The sequence below is a fragment of the Dendrobates tinctorius genome, unplaced genomic scaffold (genome assembly GCF_039654945.1).
Source record: "Dendrobates tinctorius isolate UK_male_01 unplaced genomic scaffold, ASM3965494v1 ptg000028l, whole genome shotgun sequence".
NCBI classification, from domain to species: domain Eukaryota; kingdom Metazoa; phylum Chordata; class Amphibia; order Anura; family Dendrobatidae; genus Dendrobates; species Dendrobates tinctorius.
The window spans coordinates 45,977,304-46,001,792 of record NW_027361696.1 but is presented as its reverse complement, the minus strand read 5'-3'; the positions used below and the strand labels follow the sequence as shown (position 1 = coordinate 46,001,792).

General features: G+C 46.4%; 1 long non-coding RNA gene across 1 annotated transcript in view; it reads right to left on the bottom strand.

Annotated features, from left to right (window-relative positions):
- LOC141085343 (uncharacterized) overlaps positions 1-24,489 on the bottom strand; it is a 198,964-nt gene that overhangs the window by 142,336 nt on the left and 32,139 nt on the right. Inside the window, exon 2 of the long non-coding RNA XR_012231278.1 lies at positions 10,823-10,869. This is a non-coding gene — a long non-coding RNA (uncharacterized lncRNA). The remainder of the gene's footprint in view (positions 1-10,822; positions 10,870-24,489) is intronic.

Sequence of the window (24,489 nt, the reverse complement as noted above, 5' to 3'; positions counted from 1 at the left end):
GGGGGGAACTTTATTCAGCGCGAAAAGAAGTCCACGTGTTCCTCTAAAATTTGCACAAAAATTTTAGAACTGTACGTAAATATCACTGACTTCGGGATTGCGGGGGGGAGACTGGAGTACATTTGTGCAAAAAAGTTCTGCAACTTTTTGAAAAGTCACAACGCTCCAAGATCCTGTTCAAAAATGCAAAACTCTTCAAAAACATTGAGTTAATTCCGAGTTTCTGCTACGAAAACTCTGCAAAAAAGATTCCGTGCGCACATACCCCTTTGAGTTTTTTCCTAATGTTTTCTTTTTTTTTTGCAGCCTTCAGTTTGGGCGGTATCTAGTATGGGATGGACTACATCAGGAGCAGCTTCAATAAAGTGTCATGTGCCTTTTTGTTTCCCACCAGGTGTTTTTTCGAAATCTAAAGTGGGAAATAAAGCTTAAAAGACTAAAATTTCAAGCTTTTTTTTTTTTTTTAATTTTTCAGTAGTTCTTTGGTGCCGACACAGCACTCTTCAAAAAAAAACTGCATATGCGGGGTAGGTTTACACTAGATTTTTTTTTCCCGACGGTCAAAAAAACGACAATTTTTTAAGCTGCAAATGTGTTAGTCATTTTCTGTTAAGGTTTATCTTAGCTTCTTATTTTTATTTTTTTTTGGGGGGAGGGGTGCTTTTTCACATTTTCTCAAAATCCATTAATTAATTACCATAATAAACTGCTAGCTTTTTTTTATGTGAAAACTCATACAAAACACTCCAAAAAGGGTTTTTTTATTTTATTTTTTTAGGCTTCCATTCGCTTCTATTGCAAATTATGGAGAGGCTTATTGGTGGAAAATGCTTTGAAGGACGACCTCTTTTTACCGCTTGGTGGTTTTGGAAACCCTGCACTAAAGTCAGAACTGAACGGAAAAAAATAGAAAGCGTATTATGAGCTTTTTTTTTTTTTAAGCTTTTTTTCAGGCATTTTTCAGGGCATAAAAACGTTACGTGAACATATCCTAATAGTACCTGCTCTAATAGTGCCAAGTAGGGCCTCTGTTTGGCCCACCCATCAGTCGGACCTCTAGCGATCGATGATATCCATCTTATGGTCTTTCTGGGAATTTTGGGGATACCCCTTTAGGTCTACCTATTTCTGGGAAAGCTGCCATACTGGTTGACACTTTTCCCAGAATATTTAACTGAACTTTTGTCCACGACATTTTGGGTTATTTTGCAAGTCACCGGAGTTGACTTTTACAAGACCCTTTTTCCTTTCACCTCTGGACATTGTCATCCCGTATAGACAGGTTTAACATGTCAGTGTTATCGACTGATAAAGGGTGGAAATTCGGCCCGTCCTTTCCACCCACTTCCTGTCAACTATTCGTTCCCCCCCACCATCAAAACTGAATGGCAGCCTGGGCCGATAATGATATGAGCTTCCTGCCCAGCGGGTGATATGCCGTAATGTGAATGTTCTCAGAAGTTCTCCGATTCTGCCGCAGCTGTAAGACGCGTTGCCCTCATCGCGCGCTCAGTCTCCTGTTTAATCCTGGCTGTTCGCAGAATCTGCTTCCATCTAGGAATCTAAATGAGCAAAAGCGGGTCCCTGAGAAGCCATTTTGAGAAGGGATTATGGTGGACACGCTTTACGCATGGGTTAATTCAAGATGGCTGCCATGACAACAGGCTGGATTAACTCCTTGCCACCTCCAAAAAGTTTCCAAAGAAGAGACAAATCCTTTGATGGAGCTTCATTCATTACCAGCTTTTCTCGACAATGTGAAGAATGGAAGTCCATTACTTTATGAACAAATCATTGTGAGACCTTGTTACCTCTAATTTCTTGGCGGTATCGTATGATCTGCACGCACAATTTTCCAACAAGCACAATTTCTCATTAAAAAAAAATTAAAGGGGACTTCTGGACATGCTATACGTGTGTAATTTTTTTTAACTAGCGTAAATGCCGCCATTCTTCTGAATCCGGGGATGTTTTTCTTTTCTTCCTATGCCTCTCCATTCCTGAGATATGGCCTCTCTTCCCTGTCTGTAAATCTAGTCAATTTTTAGCTAACTGGGCACAGTCCTCAAGAACACGCCCACAGAGGAGTAGTGAGGGCCACGCCCACTTAGAATAAAAGACTAGACTTGCATACAGGGAAGAGGAGGCCATATCTCAGGAATGCAAAGGCACAGGAACAAAAGGGAAACCACGCCAGAATCAAGAAAACAGCGGCATCTACAGCAAAAATTTTTTTTACAAATTTATGGTACGTGAATGATCCCCTTTAAGACTAGCATTTTATGAAAAAAAGTAATGGAATAAATTGCATCTGAGTTATTAAAAGGTTTTCAATTAAAAATCTATCTAAAAATGTTATACCACACCCACTTCCAGCAAACCACGCCCATGCAGCATTTTCGAATGAGCAAGAGTAGGAAAAAGTAGAAGATTTCTGCAGAAAAATGCTATGTGCCACTTTTTTTTAGCTCAGATTATGCCTAAAGACCTCAGCAAAACTTTTTACATAGACATCTATAATTTTTTCTGCCTCAGTGTGACATGGTAGTCTATGGGAGTAATTTTTAGAAAAATTCAATTATGTGACAAGTGTCAAGGGGACCTTTTTTCAATCACCCAGTAACCCAAAGATTGACGTCTCTTCCTCTTTTAGGTCTGTCTGGAAGTGAGTCACACCCTCATATTACTACCATTATGCAAGGATATGGTGCATGACAGGAGTATGGTAGATATTATTTAGGATAGGGCTACACAACGACATTTGGACATGCAGCATGTGATTGCATTGTCTCACTACCAAAATTCCAAGTCATATAGGAACCCAGCAGGTTCGATTTCTGGCAATGGTGGCAGGCACTGGTGGGTTCCAACACAACCCTTTTCATTACCATTACTTGCCAAGGACCGATTAATCTTCTGATTATGAATGAGGGTCACAGTGCTAAGATCACTGCAAAAATACAAACACTATTGTTTTTTCTTTGTTGCAAGTTGCACATATAGTCTCAAACATTACCTTTAGTAACACACTACGCCGTCATGGATTAAAATCCTGCAGGGCACGCAAGTTCCTCCTGCTCACGTCAGCACTGGTCACTTCACGTCACTGACCATCTGGATGATCCAGAGGAGGCATGGGAGAAGGTCATGTGGTCAGATGAGACCAGAATAGAACTTTTTCCTATCAACTCCACTCGCCGTGCTTGGAGGAAGGATAAGTACAACCCCAAAAACACCCTCCCAACCGTGAAGCATGGTGGGGGAAACATCACACTTTTCTGCAAAGGGGACCGGACGACTGCACCATATTGAAGGGAGGATGGATGGGGTCATGTATCGCAAGATTTTGGACAATAACCTCTTTCCCTCAGTAACAGCATTGAAGATGGGTCGTGGCTGGTTCTTCCAGCATGACAATGACCCGAAATACACAGCCAGGGTAACTAAGGAGTGGCTCCATAAGAAGCAATTCAAGGTCCTGGAGTGGCCTAGCCAGTTTCCAGACCTGAACCCAATAGAAAATCTTTGGAGGGAGCTGAAACTCAATGTTGCCGAGTGACAGCTCCGAAACCTGAAAGATCTGGAAAAGAGCTATATGAAAGAGGGGGCCAAAATCCCTGCTGCAGTGTGTTCAAACCTGGTCCAAAACTACAGTAAACAACTGAGCTCTGTAATTGCAATACTAAATAATAAGTTCTGTTTTACTATTGTATCAAATACTTATTTCATGCAATAAAATATAAATGAATTACCATATATACTCGTGTATAAGCCGAGATTTTCAGCCCATTTTTTTTGGGCTGAAAGTCCCCCTGTCAGCTTATAGGTGAGTCATATATGGGGGTTGGTGGGGGAGGGGGAGCGGGGTTGTCAGAGATCATACTGACCCCCCGGCGTGGTTTCTGCAGCCCCCCCACTTCTCCCACGGTCTCAGGCACGCTCCTTCAGCAGTCACGTGGTACCGCTCATTAGAGTAATGAATATGCACATATTCATGACTTTAATGAGCGGTACCACGTGACCGCTGAAGGAAGAGCTGCCGGAGACCGCACCAGGAGGGGCTGCAGAAACCGCACCAGGAGGGAGTAAGTATATGCGATATTCACCTATGGCAATGAGAAAAAACTTTGTCCAGCTCCACGATGTAGTAAAAAATATTCTTTATTCACTCAATAGAAATGAGGTTTAAAAGCCAGCATGAGTTACAAGGCATGCGATCGATCTACGCGTTTCGAGTGGCTAGGCACTCTTAATCATGACAAAGTTTTTTCTCATTGCCTTGGATTGTGCGCTTTGACACAGCGGTCTCGTGCTCCGATGTTGGAATGCCGTATCTGGTGAGCTGGATTTGTATCCTGAGATATTCACCTATTCCTGGTCCACCGCTGTGGCCGCTCTGTCCTCCCCGTCCTGTCTGTGATGTTCAGGTCAGAGGGCGTGGTGACGTAGTCAGTGCGCGCCACGCCCTCTGCCTGCACAATCACTGACAGAGGGACCCGGAAGACAGTGGCGCACAGCGATCGACCACGGACAGGTAAATATCTCAGGTGCCGGAGCCCTGAGCCAGCGGTGACACCGGCACCTGGCCTTCAGCCTTCATGAGAGGTGAGTGCGTCATTGTTTTTTTATTTGCAGCTGCAGCACTATATAGGGCCTATTCTATAGAGCATCTTATGGAGCAGCATATGGGGCATAATGTATGGAGCATCTTATGGGGGCGTAATGTATGGAGCCTCTTATGGGGGCATAATCTATGGAGCAACTTATGGGGCATAATCTATGGAGCATCTTATGGGGCAGTATATGGGGGCATAATTTATGGAACATGGGCAGCATAGGGGGCATATTATTCTATGGAGCACCTTATGGAGCCATTATTAACCTTTGTGCAGCATTATATGGGGTGTATTTTGTATGGAGCATCTTATGGGCCATCATGAACTGTATGGAGCATTATATGGGGCTCCTGATTCAATATCGATATTCAAAAACATTTAACCTACTGATTTCTCAATTAATTTTACTTTTATTGGTATCTATTTTTATTTTTGAAATTTACCAGTAGCTGCTGCATTTTCCACCCTAGGCTTATACACGAATCAATATGTTTTCCCAGTTTTTTGTGGCAAAATTAGGAGGGTCGGCTTATACTCGAGTCTGCTTATACATGAGTATATACGGTATGTAGAAATCATACAATGTGATTTTCTGAATTTTTGCTAAGATTCTTTCTCTCACGGGTAGTGTTCAGCGATACCTTCCGATATCGGGAAATATCGGATAGGATTAGATTGGACCGATACCAAAAAAGTATCGGATATCGTCGATTCCGATACCGGAAACCAATGCAAGTCAATGGGACAGAAATATCGGAATTAAAATAAACCCTTTCTTTCCTTGTAGGTTAATTCTACATGAAGAAAAACAACTAATAATAATGTAGAATGTATTGGGGGGAGGTGGAGGAGACATTAAAGGCATAGAGGTTTAGCCCAATCAAATGGAATAGCAGGAATTAATTTTTTTGTTAAGACGTTCGGAATGACAAAGATATTGACTATGTTAAAGGGGTTGTGTAGCAATAGAGGGAGACGTTCAGAAAAGACACATGTTGGCGGAGTGTTGGAACAGAGTGCTTCATCTAGCTTGGAGGTTGACTGAGCCCCTGACCCGGAGGACACGGCACGGATGCAGGCACCTGTATGCACAACAGACTGTGAGTAAAGCTTTGGAACTACATGCCCTGGTGTTCTCCAGTTATTCCTGCGCCAACACACTCAGCACTGCTACATCTCTGTGCCTGGCACTGCACCATCTACGTTTCTCCCCTATCTCTTCATCTACAATGCCCTGGGACTACAGCCCTACCTGTGGAGGGCCACAACATCAAAGCTGCACCACACCATCTGTCCCAGAGGATCTGTCTGCAGCGTCAGTTTAACATCTTCATTGCCGAACACCACAGGTGACGTCACGAATCATTCACTCATAAACTTTAATCATCATCCACACGTTCAACATTTCCCTTTTACAATGGACGCCCAGGAGGAGCAGCTGGGTGGTCTGCTCGCAGCCAATCACAGCCATGCCATTAGTTAACATGCCTAACATGCATAACAGGATGTGCCCACACTTCTTAGGAATCCTCATTGGCTGAATAAAATCAAACTGGCTCATTGCATTATGGGAACTTCCGATTCCGGTATTCTAAAAGTATCGGAACTCAGTATCGGAACTCCGATACCGCGAATATCGGCCGATACCCGATATTGCAGTATCGGAATGCTCAACACTACTCACGGGTGAAGTGTACCGACAATAAAAATTACAGACCTCTCCATTCTTTGTACGTGGGAAAAATTGAATAATCGGCAGAACATCAAATACTTATTTTCCCCACTGTATAAACTTTAATGTAGTTGCAGCAACCTCTCCACAGTGGCTGTTGTAACTTGAAAGCAAGTCTCAGACAATAGGCACTCAATACCCGGCACTGCCGCCGGCACTCGGGACCGGAGTGTGGCTCTGCATGTATTTCTGTGCAGCTGAACGCTCCAGTCCCGAGTGCCGGGTATTGATGCAAGAGACTCACGCTAGTTTCTCGCACTGCAGTTGCAAGTGTGACCCCGGCCTTACCTCCTAATCCCAGCAAACTTCAGCTCGGGGCTTACAAGCCAGACAGCAGAGGTGGTCGGTCTCCTAGGCAACTAGTTGTAATCAAAAGAAGTTTTAATATCTCAAGAACGGATTAAAATTTGAATAAGCAGTAAATTGCGAAAGTGTTTGACTTTACCAACACGAATTAGTGAACGTGGCCTTAAAGGCAATGTTCACAAGGAGTTCAAAATGACGAATTAGTCTAGTGAAAACTGCTTCAACAGTTTTTGGAAATGTTTATTTTTCTGAAGTGTTTCATTAAGTTTTTGGGGTATGTCCACATAGATTTTTTTATAAGGATTTTGAAGTGTAAAGCTATGTGCACACTGATTCTTTTTTTGGAGTTTTTGGAGCAGGGACTGTGGAAATGCCATTTTTTTTGTGGATGATTTGTAGAGTTTCTGCTCACTTTATGATTCAAGAATTCTGAAAAAACTCAATGTGCACAAACCCTATCCGCGCCAAAATCCACGTCAAAGAGTACTTGAAGGGGCTTTTGATGTGGATTTTGGTGCGGATACGCTTCCAAATACTTGTCAAAAATCTTTGCCTTAAAACACTCCAGGAAAACAAACTCTCCATATCTCCAAAAAAAGGAGCATTTCTCGAAATGGTTTCTGCTTGAAAAATTCAACTTTTTGATTGTCTCAAAAAAAAAAACCCTCTGTGTGCTCCCAGCCTTGATAAGACTTTAAAACAATTTTGGAAAAGTTTTTTCTTTCTCGAAAGTGTTTTCGCAGCCTTTTGATTGGACGGTGCTTAGTTTGGGTCGGAATCCATCAGGATCTGACTGAAAAGCAGAAAGAAAAATAACTCAAACACTAAAATTTTTAGGAAAAGTTTTCAAAGAGTTTTTTACGAATATTTTAGGGAGGATCTGCTTAAAAAATAAGAATTTTCGAAAATTTCAAAATCCGCCGTAATTTTTTTTTTTTATAACCGACGACTTATACACTGATGTCTTCTCTGCAAAATCTATCCCTAAATTTCTCGGTAATGTTTCCCCCTTTATCGTTTTACCCCGACAGCCCCTCTCCACCTCTCTCCTCTGTCCCCCTCCTTGCTTCTTCCTCTCTCCACCTCTCTTCTATCTCTGCCTCCTTCTCTCCTCTTTTGCTCAGAGAGGCAGTGCTGGCTCCACGCCAAGGCGAAAAATTCCATCTCCTCATCCAGTGCAGAGCCGCAGGGAGGGCGAGAGGATGGGGGGAGGGAAGAAGAGAGAGACATGGGGGGAGGGGAGAGGTGAGAGGGAGAAAAGGGGGACACAAAGACGAAAGCAACCGCTAGAGACACACGAATGGGCCCGATGTACAACAGTACCGCGGAAAAAGGGGCCCTACAAAATTACCAGTCGCACATGAGACATAGCGAAAAAAACCTTTCATAGTCAGATTAAGGCTTGAAACGCGTGGTGACTTTTGCCGTGATGCGTCGCTGCACGGTATCGCAATACGAGCCCATTCACATGCGAAAAAATTAGGGCGAGAGGATCTGTAAACCACAAGGTCCGGTCACCATATGACTTCGTTAAATATATATATTGTTATGTATACCCATTTAGGCCGCACTGTATGTTTATTCAAAATGGCGGACAGAAAACTGGCTTTGGTACCCATAGCAACCTCTTAGAGCTCAGCACTCATTTCTCAAAACCGCCCTGGAAGGGAAGTAAAAGCTGCGCTCTGATTGGTTGCTATGGGCAACAAGATCCACTACGAGATATTTATCAAGTAAAACCAATCACAGTGAAGCTTTCATTTCTTATAATGCCGTTTAAAACTGTAAGCTGCATTGTGATTGGTTGCTATGGGTACCAAGACCCACTTGGACAGATTTATGAAATATCTATGTTACCCGGCACAACTAATACCCATGGTTGCTATGGGCAACAAGATCGAGAGATTTATAAAGTATATTTGTTACTCCTAGCAACCAATCACCTTTCGTGTAGTCCCCTTGAAAAATGAAAGCTGCATTGTAATTGTTTGCTATGGGTACCGAGACCAATGGGACACATTTATGAAATATCTTTGCTACCCCTAGCAACCAATCACAGCCAATATCCCTGGTTGCTATGGGCAACAAGATCCACTCGGAGAGATATAAGAAGTCTCTTTGTTACCCCTAGCAACCAATCACATTTCTTACAGGGCACTTGGAAAATGAAAGCTGCATTGTGATTGGTCGCTATGGGCACCGTAACAAATCAGAGGAAATTTATGAAAAATTCCTTTAAGGAAATTTTTTTTGATCTCTATAGCAACCAATTACAGAAACGATTTTGCCCCCCCCATCCAAAATAAAGCAATTTTTTTTATAGAAAGCCAATGATTTACTTTTGACATCCATTACTATGAATATGATGTCGGTCTCGACAGCCGCAACGATGACAACAGACTTGGCTAATAAATCTCAGCCAATATGGCGGCCGTCGCCTGGCAAAAATGACTATCTCAGGCTGGTTTTTCCCAGCTTTGCCTCTTTCCCTGGGTATTTAGTCCCAGGGCTGGGGCAGGAAACTGAAACTATGCCTCGGGTGAAAAAAGTCCTCGCTACACGACTAAAATCACCAACCCGGCACCTTTTATACCAGCTTTGGTTGGCAGACATGCAAATACCCCCGGGGAACTTGGCAAAAATAGACTTCATACCTAGAAAATCAATGTCTGACTCGTAAAATATACATGGGCCATTTATATGGATAAACCTGAGTGGGCCACTCATATGGAAACCCCTAAATAAAATGGGAATAGTTGGTGATATCAGCTTCCTGTTTGTGGTACATTAGTATACGGGAGGGGGGGGAAACTTTTCAAGATGGGTGGTGACAGTGGCGGCCATTTTGAAGTCGGCCATTTTGGATCCAACTTTATAAATGGACCACCCAGGTGTATCCATATAAATGGCCCACCCTGTTTTTATTTTTTTCTCTCCATATTTTTTAACTATAAAAATTGAGCAAAAAATGAAACATATATGAAAAATATCTGATGCTTTTTTCTAGTATTTTTGCTGATTAAAAGCTACAAAAACGGACAAAAAATGAGGAATATTTTACAAATCAAACTATTATTCGGTTCTACTAATCGATTTTACTTTAGTTTTTTAATTATTTTTAGCCCCCCCCATAGAAAATTACATTCCACTACTATTACGTAGCCTAAAAAGTACAAAAGGGGGCAAAAAAGGAGCCCAAGATCCCCTGAGAAAATCAAATTCCACCCTAATAAGAGATTTTCTTTTCAAGCAGCAGAACCGAATAAGCTCTGCAGAAAAAAAGGCAGGATGATAGGAAGGGCTGTCGGCGGTTAATGGTGGGAGGTCGGTGCTCCGTCAAGGCTCGGATCATGGGAGCAGTAGACTGCAGAGGCAAAGTATTGCCTATTAGCTTAGAATAATATACAGCAAGGGGGGTAACTTTGCAGGAAATATTGGGCGGTTTTTTTTTTCTGCGGCGCACACGTAGAATTAAAGGCTCAGTGCGCGATGCTCTGCGCTTTACGGAATGGAGGCGCAATTGCTCTAAGAGGTTCTGCAAGTGGAATTCCCAGGATGGACGATCAGAACAAAGATGGGGCAGATGCCGGACCCGGTTGGGAATAGCCAGACAGGATCTTTCTAGGACAGAGTTAGGCTAAATATAGTCGGATGGGAGAGGGCGGCGCGGTGGAGAAAGTGCGGCACTATGGAAAAGAGTGCGGGGCTAGCAAAGGGGGCCAGTGGGCTACCAATGGTGGTAGAGGGTGGGGTTCAATGAGCAAGAAGAGACACAGGTAAAGCAAAAAAAGAAAAGAGAGCAGAACAAAGCTGAGAGAGTAGAAGAGACAGAACGAGGAGGAGGAGGAGGAGGAAGGAGACCTGCAGTGAGCGGGGAGGGGGCCCCTCTGTCTGTCCTTGTATAACTCTGTCACACAGCACTCTGTCACTTGCCTATTCCTGCTCAACCTCAAGAGCATTGCGCTTAACTCCTTGGCTGCCCGTACCAGGCGGGTCTATCCACCCGCAAGAGACGGCCGTTTCCCAGCACCGATTCCGGCCACAAATCAACAAGTTTTTTTTCAAAATTAAAAAATATACATGTAATGTAAAATAAAAACGCTACCCGGTGATAAACCACTTACGCCATTTCCGGAAGTCCGCTTTTTTTTTTCTATTGGATTCTTACCGATTTTTGATCCAAGTGTCCTTTTTTTTTTTACCAGCAGTCATTTTCTGTAATTTAAAAAAAAAACAAAAAAGGAACCGCTATTAAAATGAAGACTTATACGAGTGTTTGCAATCCATGACTCGGATCAAAAGCAGACATGCAGTTTTTTTTTTTTTTGGGGGGGGGGGGCACCAGCACGAACAAGCATGAGCAATGCCATAGATTATAATGGGTACATGTTGTATTTGGGAGAAAATGGACGCCTGAACGAAGCCTATGGACAACTGCACCTTGGAAAATGTGGGTGTTTTCACCCATCAAAAATAAAAGGTTTAGAAACGAAAAAAAAAGAGGAAACATAATATTATTTATTAGGGAAAAGGAAAAAAATATATATGTTGTTCACTGAGCCTTATAAATAATGGGATACAGTAATTGTGAGGGTCTGTTATGATTATGGGGACACCAGATATGTCGGTATTATTTGGTGCCTATTTCCCATATTATTTTTTATAGAAAGGATACTTAGCTTTTGGGCTTTCCATAGTTAAAGGGGTTGTTTAAATGTTACATCCCTTTAAAACCCCCTTCAGTAGGAATGTACAGTGTCTATACAGAAGTCTGAGTTTCTATTTTTAATGTTTTTTTCCCTCCGGTGGAGTCAGATGCTCATTCACAGCCGTGTCCTCACTACACATCATATCATCACCACTTCCCTAATATTTTGCAAGCTATTTTTTTTAAACCACAAAGTGCATTCTCGTGTCAGTAGTACCGAGGTCACAAGCTGAGACTATGTGAGGAATAACCAATGACCGTCTGACTGCAGCACGACGCATAGGTAACGAGCAGAACTGTCTGACATTGTCATTCCAATGTCACATAGTCCAAATAGCAAAGTGTTACATACTGTCTGTCACCTATGTCATCTCACACTATAGGGTATGGCTTCCTTTACTCACTGATTCCTTGTAAATAGATCCACTCTATATAAACAGTAGTCACTTGGTAAATAAATTGCATTACTGATCCTATGCTGATCCTCAGTTACATCCTATATTATACTCCAGAGCTGCACTCACTATTCTGCTGGTGCAGTCACTGTGTACATACATTACATTACTGATCCTGAGTTATATCCTGTATTATACCCAAGAGCTGCACTCACTATTCTGCTGGTGCAGTCACTGTGTACATACATTACTGATCCTGTACTGATCCTGAGTTACCTCCTGTATTATACTCCAGAGCTGCACTCACTATTGTGCTGGTGCAGTCACTGTGTACATACATTACATTACTGATCCTCAGTTACATCCTATATTATACTCCAGAGCTGCACTCACTATTCTGCTGGTGCAGTCACTGTGTACATACATTACATTACTGATCCTGAGTTACATCCTGTATTATACACCAGAGCTGCACTCACTATTCTGCTGGTGCAGTCACTATGTACACACATTACATTACTGATCCTATACTGATCCTGAGTTACATCCTATATTATACTCCAGAGCTCCACTCACTATTCTGCTGGTGCAGTCACTGTGAACATAAATTACAATACTGATCCTGAGTTACATCCTGTATTATACTCCAGAGCTGCACTCACTATTCTGCTGGTGCAGTCAATGTGTACATACATTACATTACTGATCCTGAGTTACATCCTGTATTATACTCCCAAGCTGCACTCAGTATTCTGCTACCGCAGTCACTGGGCATGCATTACATTACTGATCCTGTACTGATCCCGAGTTGCATCCTGTATTATACGCCAGAGCTGCACTCACTATTCTGCTGGTGCAGACACTGTGTACATACATTACTGATCCTGAGTTACATCCTGTATTATACCCCAGAGCTGCACTCACTATTCTGCTGGTGCAGACACTGTGTACATACCTTACTGATCCTGAGTTACATCCTGTATTATACTCCGGAGCTGCACTCAATATTCTGCTGGTGCAGTCACTGTGTACCTACATTACATTACTGATCCTGAGTTACATCCTGTATTATACTCTAGAGCTGCACTCACTATTCTGCTGGTGCAGACACTGTGTACATAACTTAATGATCCTGAGTCACATCCTGTAATATACTCCAGAGCTGCACTCACTATTCTGCTGGTGCAGTCACTGTGTACATACATTACATTACTGATCCTGAGCTACATCCTGTATTATACCTTAGAGCTGCACTCACTATTCTGCTGGTGCAGACACTGTGTACATAAATTAATGATCCTGAGTCACATCCTGTAATATACTCCAGAGCTGCACTCAATATTCTGCTGGTGCAGTCACTGTGTACCTACATTACATTACTGATCCTGAGTTACATCCTGTATTATACTCTAGAGCTGCACTCACTATTCTGCTGTTGCAGTCACTGTGTACATACATTACATTACTGATCCTGTACTGATCCTGAGTTACATCCTGTATTATACTCCAGAGCTGCACTCACTATTCTGCTGGTGCAGTCACTGTGTACCTACATTATATTACTGATCCTGAGTTAAATCCTGTACTATACTCCAGAGCTGCACTCACTATTCTGCTGGTGCAGTCACTGTGTACATACATTACTGATGCTGAATTACATCCTGTATTATACCCCAGAGCTGCACTCACTATTCTGCTGGTGCAGACACTGTGTACATACATTACTGATCCTGAGTTACGTTCTGTATTATACTCCGGAGCTGCACTCAATATTCTGCTGGTGCAGTCACTGTTTACCTACATTACATTACTGATCCTGAGTTACATCCTGTATTACACACCAGAGCTGCACTCACTATTCTGCTGGTGCAGTCAATGTGTACATACATTACATAACTGATCCTGAGTTACATCCTGTATTACACCCCAGAGCTGCACTCACTATTCTGCTGGTGCAGACACTGTGTACATACATTACTGATCCTGAGTTACATCCTGTATTATACTCCAGAGCTGCACTCACTATTCTGATGGTGCAGTCACTGTGTACCTACATTACATTACTGATCCTGAGTTACATCCTGTATTACACCCCAGAGCTGCACTCACTATTCTGCTGGTGCAGACACTGTGTACATACATTACATTACTGATCCTGAGTTACATCCTGTATTATACCCCAGAGCTGCACTCACTATTCTGCTGGTGCAGACACTGTGTACATAAATTAATGATCCTGAGTCACATCCTGTATTATACTCCAGAGCTGCACTCAATATTCTGCTGGTGCAGTCACTGTGTACAAACATTACATTACTGATCCTGAGTTACATCCTGTATTATACCTCAGAGCTGCACTCACTATTCTGCTGGTGCAGTCACTATGTACATATATTACATTACTGATCCAGAGTTACATCCTGTATTATACTCCAGAGCTGCACTCAATATTCTGGTGGTGCAGTCAATGTGTGCAAACATTACATTACTGATCCTGAGTTACATCCTGTATTATACTCCAGAGTTGCACTCACTATTCTGCTGGTGCAGTCACTGTGTGCATACATTACATTACTGATCCTGTACTGATCCTGAGTTACATCCTGTATTATACCCCAGAGCTGTACTCACTATTCTGCTGTTAGAATCACTTTCCTTCCATAGGGGAAGAAAAGAAATTAAACGAAAAAACAGGAGAGCGACATAATACCGAAAACACAATGATGACTTTTACATGCCAGCTATGAACACTTCGTAGAAAAAGTGACAGATCCCACACTTCTGAGTCTTGTTTTTCTGCTGCTGCGGCACATTTACTGACTTTGGTAGGAATTATAATCCGGTGCGGAACTCAGAATTTTTACATATTGGATTTCCGAATGAAGGATTTTGTACCAGATTCACAGCAACACAGATGATTTAAGAAGAAAATTTTGCAAGACCTATCAGAGGCGCAGGCCAATTTTACTCCTAGGATGTTGATGAGGATGGGGTAATGGGAAAGAATATTTCAGGAGAGGCAGAATGCAGAGAAGTATCTCCCATCAGCACAGAGTATTTCAGGAAATGAACGTGCTAATCGTTTCAGGAGACATGGAGCAGATGTCAACGAGTGACAGTGGAATAAAGAGAAGATCCTGCAGCACAGAGTATTTCAGGATAATATGCATGCTGACGTAAACAGGAATATCACAGAGATGGATTGTCACCAACAGAACAGAGTATTTCAGCACAAACCTGCGTAGATCTAAATCAGGAGACAAAAGAGGATTGTCTCCAGAAGCACAGAGTATTTCAGGAGAGGACCACAGAGGGGGACCGTCTCCAGCAGCACACAGTATGTCAGGAGAGGACCACTGAGGAGGAACGTCTCCAGAAGCACAGAGTATGTCAGGAGAGGACATAAGAGGAGGAACGTCTCCAGAAGCACCGAGTATTTCAGGAGAGGACCACAGAGGAGGAATGTCTCCAGCAGCACATAGTATGTCAGGAGAGGACCACAGAGGAGGTACATCTCCAGCAGCACAGAGTATGTCAGGAGTGGACCACAGACGAGGAACGTCTCCAGCAGCACAGAGTATGTCAGGAGAGGACCACAGAGGAGGAACGTCTCCAGCAGCACAGAGTATGTCAGGAGAGGACCACAGACGGGGACCGTCTTCAGCAGCACAGAGTATGTCAGGAGAGGACTGCAGAGAAGGAACGTCTCCAGCCGCACAGAGTATGTCAGGAGTGGACCACACAGGAGGAACGATCCCAGCAGCACAGAGTATGTCAGGAGAGGACCAAAGAGGAGGAACATTTCCAGCAGCACAGAGTATGTCAGGAGAGGACCACAGACGGGGACCATCTCCAGCAGCACAGAGTATGTCAGGAGAGGACCACAGAGGGGGACCGTCTTCAGCAGCACAGAGTATGTCAGGAGAGGACTGCAGAGAAGGAACGTCTCCAGCAGCACAGAGTATGTCAGGAGTGGACCACACAGGAGGAACGATCCCAGCAGAACAGAGTATGTCAGGAGAGGACCAAAGAGGGGGACCGTCTCCAGCAGCACAAAGTATGTCAGGAGAGGACTGCAGAGAAGGAACGTCTCCAGCAGCACAGAGTATGTCAGGAGTGGACCACACAGGAGGAACGATCCCAGCAGCACAGAGTATGTCAGGATAGGACCACAGAGGGGGACCGTGTCCAGCAGCACAGTGTATGTCAGGAGAGGAACACAGAGGAGGAACGTCTCCAGCAGCACAGAGTATGTCAGGAGAGGACCACAGAGGAGGAACGTCTCCAGCCGCACAAAGTATATCAGGAGAGGACCACAGACGGGGACCGTCTCCAGCAGCACAGAGTATGTCAGGAGAGGACCCCAGAGGGGGACCGTCTTCAGCAGCACAGAGTATGTCAGGAGAGGACTGCAGAGAAGGAACGTCTCCAGCAGCACAGAGTATGTCAGGAGTGGACCACACAGGAGGAACGATCCCAGCAGCACAGAGTATGTCAGGAGAGGACCAAAGAGGAGGAACATCTCCAGCAGCACAGAGTATGTCAGGAGAGGACCACAGAAGGGGACCATCTCCAGCAGCACAGAGTATGTCAGGAGAGGACCACAGAGGGGGACCGTCTTCAGCAGCACAGAGTATGTCAGGAGAGGACTGCAGAGAAGGAATGTCTCCAGCAGCACAGAGTATGTCAGGAGTGGACCACACAGGAGGAACGATCCCAGCAGAACAGAGTATGTCAGGAGAGGACCAAAGAGGGGGACCGTCTCCAGCAGCACAAAGTATGTCAGGAGAGGACTGCAGAAAAGGAACGTCTCCAGCAGCACAGAGTATGTCAGGAGTGGACCACACAGGAGGAACGATCCCAGCAGCACAGAGTATGTCAGGATAGGACCACAGAGGGGGACCGTTTCCAGCAGCACAGAGTATGTCAGGAGAGGAACACAGAGGAGGAACGTCTCCAGCAGCACAGAGTATGTCAGGAGAGGACCACAGAGGAGGAACATCTGCAGCAGCACAGAGTATGTCAGGAGAGGAACACAGAGGAGGAACGTCTCCAGCAGCACAGAGTATGTCAGGAGAGGACCACAGCGAGAAACATTCCCAGCAGCACAGAGTATGTCAGCAGAAGAGTGAAGAGGAGGAAAGTCTCCAGCAGCACAGAGTATGTCAGGAGAGGACCACAGGCGGGGACCGTTTCCCGCAGCACAGAGTATGTCAGGAGAGGACCGCAGAGGAGGTACATCTCCAGCAGCACATAGTATGTCAGGAGAGGACCACAGAGGAGGTACATCTCCAGCAGCACAGAGTATGTCAGGAGTGGACCAAAGATGAGGAATGTCTCCAGCAGCACAGAGTATGTCAGGAGAGTACCACAGAGGAGGAATGTCTGCAGCAGCACAGAGTATGTCAGGAGAGGACCACAGAAGAGGAATGTCTCAAGCAGCACAGAGTATGTCAGGAGACGATCACAGAGGAGGACCGTCTCCAGCAGCAGAGTATGTCAGGAGAGGACCACAGAGGCGGTAAATATCCAGCAGCACAGAGTATGTCAGGAGAGGACCACAGAGGAGTAACGTCACCAGCAGCACAGAGTATTATAGGAGAGGACCGCAGAGGAGGAATGTCTCTAGCAACACAGTATGTCAGGAGAGGACCACAGAGGAGGAATGTCTCCAGCAGCACAGAGTATTTCAGGAGAGGCCCGCAGAGGAGTAATGTCTCCAGCAGCACAGAGTATGTCAGGAGAGGACTGCAGATGAGGAATGTCTCCAGCATCACAAAGTATGTCAGGAGAGGACCACAGTGGAGGACCGTCTCCAGCAGCACAGAGTATGTCAGGAGATGACTGTAGAAGAGGAATGTCTGCAGCAGCACAGAGTATGTCAAGAGAGGACCATAGAGGAGGAAGGTCTCCAGCAGCACAGAGTATTTGAAGAGAGGACCACAGAGGAGGTACATCTCCAGCAGCACAGTATATGTCAGGAGAGGACCACAGAGGAGTAATGTCTCCAGCAGCACAGAGTATGTCAGGAGAGGACAACAGAGGAGGTACATCTCCAGCAGCACAGAGTATGTCAGGAGAGGACCACAGAGCTGGAATGTCTCCAGCAGCACAGAGTATGTCAGGAAAGAATCACAGAGGAGGTACATCTCCAGCAGCACAGAGTATTTCAGGAGAAGACCGCAGTGGAGTAAAGTCTCCAGCAGCACAGAGTATGTCAGGAGAGCACTGCAGAGGAGGAATGTCTCCAGCATCACAAAGTATGTCAGGAGAGGACCGCAGAGGAGGAATGTCTCCAGCAGCACAAAGTATTTCAGGAGAGGACCACAGAGGAGGAATGTCTCCAGCAGCACAGAGTATGTCAGAAGACGATCACAGAGGAGGACCGTCTACAGCAGCACAGAGTATGTCAGGAGAGGACCACAGAGGAGGCACATATCCAGCAGCACAGAGTATGTCAGTAGAGGACCCCAGAGGAGTAACGTCTCCAGCAGCACAGAGTATGTCAGGAGAGGACCGCAGAGGAGGAATGTCTCCAGCAGCACAGAGTATTTCAGGAGAGGGCCACAGAGGAGGAATGTCTCCAGCAGCACAGAGTATGTCAGGAAAGAACCACAGAGGAGGGAGGTCTCCAGCAGCATAGAGTATTTCAGGAGAGGACCGCAGAAGAGTAATGTCTCCAGCAGCACAGAGTATGTGTGGAGAGGACTGCAGAGGAGGAATGTCTCCAGCATCACAAAGTATGTCTGAAGAGGACCATAGTGGAGGACCGTCTCCAGCAGCACAGAGTATTTCAGGAAAGAACCACAGAGGATGGGGTCTTCAGCAGCACAGAGTATTTCAGGAGAGGACCGTAGAGGAGTAATGTCTCCAGCAGTACAGAGTATGTCAGGAGAGGACGGCAGAGGAGGAATGTCTTCAGCATCACAAAGTATGTCAGGAGAGGACCACAGTGGAGGAACGTCTCCAGCAGCACAGAATATGTCAAGAGTGGACCACAGAGGAGGAACGTCACCAGCAGCACAGAGTATGTCAGGAGAGGACGACAGAAGGGAAACACCTATAGCAGCAGAGTATGTCAGGAGAGGACCACAGAGGAGGAATGTCTCCAGCAGCACAAAGTATGTCAGGAGAAGACAACAGAGGAGGTACATCTCCAGCAGCACAGAGTATGTCAGGAGAGGAGCACAGAGGAGGAATGTCTCCAGCAGCACAAAGTATGTCAGGCGAGGACCGTAGAGGAGTATTGTCTCCAGCAGCACAGAGTATGTCAGGAGAGGACGGCAGAGGAGGAATGTCTCCAGCATCACAAAGTATGTCAAGAGAGGACCACAGAGGAGGAAGGTCTCCAGTAGCACAGAGTATGTCAGGAGAAGACCACAGAGGAGGAAATTTTTCAGCAGCACAGAGTATGTCAGGAGAGGACAACAGAGGAGGAACGTCTCCAGCAGCACAGAGTATGTCAGGAGAGGACCACAGAGGGGGACCGTCTCCAGCAGCATAGAGTATGTCAGGATAGGACCACAAAGAAGCAACTCCTCCAGCAGCACAGAGTATGTCAGGAGAGGAACACAGAGAAAGAACATCTCCAGCAGCACAGAGTATGTCAGGAGAGGACCATAGAGGGGGACCGTCTCCAGCCGCACAGAGTATGTCAGGAGAGGACCACAGAGGGGGACCGTCTCCAGCAGCATAGAGTATGTCAGGATAGCACTAAAAAGAAGCAACTTCTCTAGCAGCACAGAATATGTCAGGAGAGGACCATAGAGAAGGAACATCTCCAGCAGCACAGAGTATGTCAGGAGAGGACCACAGAGAAGGAACATCTCCAGCAGCACAGAGTATGTCAGGAGAGGACCACAGAAAAGGAACATCTCCAGCAGCACAGAGTATGTCAGAGGAGGACCACATAGGAGGAACGTCTCCAGCAGCACAGAGTATGTCAGGAGAGGAATGCAGAGAAGGAACGTTTCCAGCAGCACATAGTATGTCAGGAGAGGACCACAGAGGAGGAATTTCTCCAGCAGCACAGAGTATGTCAGGAGAGGACCACAGAGGAGGAACGTCTCCAGCAGCACAGAGTATGTCAGGAAAGGACCACAGAGGAGTAACGTCTTCAGCAGTACAGAGTGTGTCAGGAGAGGACCATAAACGAGGAACGTCTCCGGCAGCACAAAGTATGTCAAGAGAGGAATGCAGAGAAGTAACGTCTCCAGCAGCATAGAGTATGTCAGAAGAGGACCACAGAGGAGGAATGTCTCCAGCAGCACAGAGTATGTCAGGAGAGGACCACAGAGGAGGAAAGTCACCAGCAGTACAGAGTATGTCAGGAGAGGACATAAGAGGAGGAAGATCTCCAGCAGCACAAAGTATGTCAGGAGAGGATCACAGAGGAAGAAAATCTCCAGCAGCACAGAGTAAGTGAGGAGAGACTGCAGAGAAGGAACGTCTCCAGCAGTACAGAGTATGTCAGGAGAGGACCACAAAGGAGGAACGTCTCCTGCAGCACAGAGTATGTCAGGAGAGGACCAGAGAAGAGGAACATCTCCAGCAGCACAGATTATGTCCGGAGAGGACCACAGAGGAGGAATGTCTCCAGCAGCACAGAGTATGTCAGGAGGGGACCACAGAGGAGGAAGATCTCCAGCAGCAAAGAGTATGTCAGGAGAGGACCACAGAGGAGGAACGTCTCCAGCAGCACAGAATATGTCAGGAGAGGACTGCAGAGAAGGAACTTCCCCAGCAGCACAGAGTATGTCAGGATAGGACCACAAAGAAGGAACGTCTCCAGCAGCACAGAGTATGTCAGAGGAGGACCGCAGAGGAGGAACGTCTCCAGCAGCACAGAATATGTCAGGAGAGGACCACAGAGGAGGTACATCTCCAGCTGCACAGAGTATGTCAGGAGAGGACGACAGAGGAGTATTGTCTCCAGCAGCACAGAGAATGTCAGGAGAGGACCACAGAGGAGGAACTTTTCAAGCAGTACAGAGTATGTCAGGAGAGGACCGCAGAGGACGAACGTCTCCAGCAGCACAATGTATGTCAGGAGAGGACCACAGAGGAGGAATGTCTGCATCAGCACAGAGTATATCAGGAGAGGAACAGAGGAGGAAACATCTCCAGCAGCACAGAGTATGTCAGGAGAGGACCGCAGAGGACGAACGTCTCCAGCAGCACAGTGTATATCAGCAGAGGACTGCAGAGGAGGAACGTCTGCATCAGCACAGAGTATATCAGGAGTGGACCCCAGAGGAGGAACGTGTCCAGCAGCACAGAGTATGTCAGCATAGGACCACAAAGGAGCAACGTCTCCAGCAGCACAGAGTATATCAGGAGAGGAATGCAGAGAAGGAACGTTTCCAGCAGCACATAGTATGTCAGGAGAGGACCACAGAGGAGGAATTTCTCCAGCAGCACAGAGTATGTCAGGAGAGGACCACAGAGGAGGAACGTCTCCAGCAGCACAGAGTATGTCAGGAAAGGACCACAGAGGAGTAACGTCTTCAGCAGTACAGAGTGTGTCAGGAGAGGACCATAAACGAGGAACGTCTCCGGCAGCACAAAGTATGTCAAGAGAGGAATGCAGAGAAGTAACGTCTCCAGCAGCATAGAGTATGTCAGAAGAGGACCACAGAGGAGGAATGTCTCCAGCAGCACAGAGTATGTCAGGAGAGGACCACAGAGGAGGAAAGTCACCAGCAGTACAGAGTATGTCAGGAGAGGACATAAGAGAAGGAAGATCTCCAGCAGCACAAAGTATGTCAGGAGAGGATCACAGAGGAAGAACATCTCCAGCAGCACAGAGTAAGTGAGGAGAGACTGCAGAGAAGGAACGTCTCCAGCAGTACAGAGTATGTCAGGAGAGGACCACAAAGGAGGAACGTCTCCTGCAGCACAGAGTATGTCAGGAGAGGACCAGAGAAGAGGAACATCTCCAGCAGCACAGATTATGTCCGGAGAGGACCACAGAGGAGGAATGTCTCCAGCAGCACAGAGTATGTCAGGAGGGGACCACAGAGGAGGAAGATCTCCAGCAGCACAGAGTATGTCAGGAGAGGACCACAGAGGAGGAACGTCTCCAGCAGCACAGAATATGTCAGCAGAGGACTGCAGAGGAGGAACGTTTGCATCAGCACAGAGTATATCAGGAGTGGACCCCAGAGGAGGAACGTGTCCAGCAGCACAGAGTATGTCAGCATAGGACCACAAAGGAGCAACGTCTCCAGCAGCACAGAGTATATCAGGAGAGGACCCCAGAGGAGGAATGTCTCCAGCAGTACAGAGTATGTCAGGAGAGGACGGCAGAGGAGGAATGTCTTCAGCATCACAAAGTATGTCAGGAGAGGACCACAGTGGAGGAACGTCTCCAGCAGCACAGAATATGTCAGGAGAGGACCACAGAGGTACATCTCCAGCTGCACAGAGTATGTCAGGAGAGGACCACATAGGAGGAATGTCTCCAGCAGCACAGAGTATGTCAGGGGAAGACCACAGAGGAGGAACTTTTTCAGCAGCATAGAGTACGTCAGGAGAGGTCTGCAGAGGATGAACGTCTCCAGCAGAACAGAGCATGTAAGGAGAGGACCACAGAGGATGAACGTCTCCAGCTGCACAGAGTATGTCAGGAGAGGACGACAGAGGAGGAAAGTTTCCAGCAGCACAGAGAAGGTCAGGAGAGGACCACAGAGGAGGAACGTCTCCGGCAGCACAGAGTATGTCAGGAGAGGACCACAGAGGAATAAAGTCACCAGCAGTACAGAGTATGTCAGGAGAGGACCTAAGTGGAGGACCGTATCCAGCAGCACAGAGTATGTCAGGAGAGGACCATAGAGGGGGACCGTCTCCAGCCGCACAGAGTATGTCAGGAGAGGACCACAGAGGGGGACCGTCTCCAGCAGCATAGAGTATGTCAGGATAGGACTAAAAAGAAGCAACTTCTCCAGCAGCACAGAATATGTCAGGAGAGGACCATAGAGAAGGAACATCTCCAGCAGCACAGAGTATGTCAGGAGAGGACCACAGAGAAGGAACGTCTCCAGCAGCACAGAGTATGTCAGGAGAGGACCACAGAGAAGGAGCATCTCCAGCAGCACAGAGTATTTCAGAGGAGTACCACATAGGAGGACCGTCTCCAGCAGCACAGAGTATGTCAGGAGAGGAATGCAGAGAAGGAACGTTTCCAGCAGCACATAGTTTGTCAGGAGAGGACCACAGAGGAGGAATTTCTCCAGCAGCACAGAGTATGTCAGGAGAGGACCACAGAGGAGGAACGTCTCCAGCAGCACAGAGTATGTCAGGAAAGGACCACAGAGGAGTAACGTCTTCAGCAGTACAGAGTGTGTCAGGAGAGGACCATAAACGAGGAACGTCTCCGGCAGCACAAAATATGTCAAGAGAGGAATGCAGAGAAGTAACGTCTCCAGCAGCATAGAGTATGTCAGAAGAGGACCACAGAGGAGGAATGTCTCCAGCAGCACAGAGTATGTCAGGAGAGGACCACAGAGGAGGAAAGTCACCAGCAGTACAGAGTATGTCAGGAGAGGATCACAGAGGAAGAACATCTCCAGCAGCACAGAGTAAGTGAGGAGAGACTGCAGAGAAGGAACGTCTCCAGCAGTACAGAGTATGTCAGGAGAGGACCACAAAGGAGGAACGTCTCCTGCAGCACAGAGTATGTCAGGAGAGGACCAGAGAAGAGGAACATCTCCAGCAGCACAGATTATGTCCGGAGAGGACCACAGAGGAGGAATGTCTCCAGCAGCACAGAGTATGTCAGGAGAGGATCACAGAGGAAGAACATCTCCAGCAGCACAGAGTAAGTGAGGAGAGACTGCAGAGAAGGAACGTCTCCAGCAGTACAGAGTATGTCAGGAGAGGACCACAAAGGAGGAACGTCTCCTGCAGCACAGAGTATGTCAGGAGAGGACCAGAGAAGAGGAACATCTCCAGCAGCACAGATTATGTCCGGAGAGGACCACAGAGGAGGAATGTCTCCAGCAGCACAGAGTATGTCAGGAGGGGACCACAGAGAAGGAATGTCTCCAGCAGCACAGAGTATGTCAGGAGAGGACCACAGAGAAGGAATGTCTCCAGCAGCACAGAGTATGTCAGAGGAGGACCACAGAGAAGGAACATCTCCAGCAGCACAGAGTATGTCAGGAGAGGACCACAGAGAAGCAACTTCTCCAGCAGCACAGAATATGTCAGGAGAGGACCACAGAGAAGGAATGTCTCCAGCAGCATAGAGTATGTCAGGAGAGGACCACAGAGAAGGAACATCTCCAGCAGCACAGAGTATGTCAGGAGAGGACCACAGAGAAGGAATGTCTCCAGCAGCATAGCGTATGTCAGGAGAGGACCACAGAGAAGGAACATCTCCAGCAGCACAGAGTATGTCAGAGGAGGACCACAGAGGAGGAACGTCTCCAGCAGCACAGAGTATGTCAGGAGAGGAATGCAGAGAAGGAACGTCTCCAGCAGCATAGAGTATGTCAGAAGAGGACCACAGAGGAGGAATGTCTCCAGCAGCACAGAGTATGTCAGGAGAGGACCACAGAGGAGGAACATCTCCAGCGGCACAGAGTATGTCAGGAAAGGACCGCAGAGGAGGAACGTCTCCAGCAGCACAGATTATATCAGGAGAAGACTGCAGAGAAGGAATGTCTCGAGCAGCACAGAGTATGTCAGGAGAGGACCACAGAGGAGGAACGTCTCCAGCAGCACAGAATA